Below are 2,262 nucleotides of genomic sequence, written 5' to 3' on the forward strand. Positions count from 1 at the left end.
TCGACTAAGTCCGAGATGCCTTCAAGTAGGGATGCTGTATTAAGATGGGAGATGAAGAAGCTCAAGATTCATCTCCATGCAGCATCAACATTTCCTTATTCCTCAGCCTGGCCGTACCTCTTACCGTCTAGGCGGTATACATGCTCTAAGTTGGAACTTGTGTTCCTTTGGGTAACTTCTCTGACTTTGACGCTTAATAACTTTCGTTCATATGCAGTCTAAGCTCTGCAACTCTCAGGAAAGCTAGTACTACTCATTTCCTTTCCATATCAGTCTTTGGCTTGTCGATCCGATGTCTACAGCCTTACTTATCCACGTTCCCTGTGAAGGTAGGTTTTTGCCCATTTTCCAGTTCATGTGGTAACATTCCCAGACTTTGCCGGCTTTCTCTTCATGTGGTAACTTGCTTGCTCATGTGGTAACTTGGAAGTGTATTTCTGACAGACCCAATCTGGGACTTAGCCGATTTTTCTCTGCATATTATATGGATCCATCACTAGGCCATCTTGCTTGCTCATGTGGTAACTTGGAAGTGTATTTCTGACAGACCCAATCTGGGACTTAGCCGATTTTTCTCTTCATATCATATGGATCCATCACTAGGCCATCTTGCTTGCTTGTGTGGTAACTTGGAAGTGTATTTCTGACAGACCCAATCTCGGACTTAGCCGAATTTTCTCTTCATATTATATGGATCCATCACTAGGCCATCTTGCTTGCTTGTGTGGTAACTTGATAGTGTATTTCTGACAGACCCAATCTGGGACTTAGCCGATTTTTCTCTTCATATCATATGGATCCATCAAAAGGCCATCTTGCTTGCTTGTGTGGTAACTTGGAAGTGTATTTCTGACAGACCCAATCTGGGACTTAGCCGATTTTTCTCTTCATATGATATGGATCCATTACTAGGCCATCTTGCTTGCTTGTGTGGTAACTTGATAGTGTATTTCCGACCGACCCAATCTCGGACTTAGCCGATTTTACTCTTCATATAATATGGATCCATCACTAGGCCATCTTGCTTGCTTGTGTGGTAACTTGATAGTGTATTTCTGACAGACCCAATCTTGGACTTAGCCGATTTTTCTCTTCATATTATATGGATCCATCACTAGGCCATCTTGCTTGCTTGTGTGGTAACTTGATAGTGTATTTCTGACAGACCCAATCTTGGACTTAGCCGATTTTTCTCTTCATATTATATGGATCCATCATTAGGCCATCTTGCTTGCTTGTGTGGTAACTTGAAAGTGTATTTCCGACAGACCCAATCTCGGACTTAGCCGATTTTTCTCTTCATATTATATGGATCCTGGACTTAGCCGATTATTAGGTTATTTTATATGGATCCTGGACTTAGCCGATTTTTCTGTTCATATCATATGGATCTTGGACTTAGCCGATTTTTCTCTTCATATCATATGGATCCTGGACTTAGCCGATTATTAGGTTAATATATATGGATCCGGGACTTAGCCGATTTTTCTCTTCATGTAATATGGATCCTGGACTTAGCCGATTTTTCTCTTCATATAATATGGATCCTGGACTTAGCCGATTATTAGGTTAATATATATGGATCCTGGACTTAGCCGATTTTTCTCTTCATATAATATGGATCCTGGACTTAGCCGATTTTTCTCTTCATGTAATATGGATCCGGGACTTAGATGATTTTCTCTTCATATAATATGGATCCTGGACTTAGCCAATTTTTCTCTTCATGTGGTAACGTATGCCAATCGCTCACAAGTCATGGGATAAGGGTACTTGTGTTCTTCCATCTTCTAAGTCCCGCACGGGGACATCGTGATCGCCCCAAGTCCGGAATAGCGCCAAGTCAAGAACCACGGAGGCCGTGGAGGACCTGTTAGTGGCGGCCTCACTGACAGCACTAATCCGGACTTAGAAAATATATCTTTCTAATCGAACACCACACACGCAACACCACCATACCACCATCTCCTTGCAAGTACCTAAGTACCCGCAACTCCATGGTGAAGGCAATGTCACTCCATCACCAACCTCTTTGCACTGCAAGCACTTGCGTACCCACAACACTCCGAAGAAGGCAACGGCGCGCGATGCTCGACTCCACACACCACACCACACCACACCACCGATGGCCAGCCAGCCAGCCAGCCCAACTAAGGGCTAACCCACCAACCAACCACCAATGGCCTAGGCCAGCCGGATCCCACCTTCAAGTCCAAGCACAGCCAAGTGCAAGTACCGCCAAGTGTTCACCAACCGCCCAAC

This window comes from Anopheles ziemanni, assembly GCF_943734765.1.
Source record: "Anopheles ziemanni chromosome X unlocalized genomic scaffold, idAnoZiCoDA_A2_x.2 X_unloc_45, whole genome shotgun sequence".
Taxonomy (NCBI): domain Eukaryota; kingdom Metazoa; phylum Arthropoda; class Insecta; order Diptera; family Culicidae; genus Anopheles; species Anopheles ziemanni.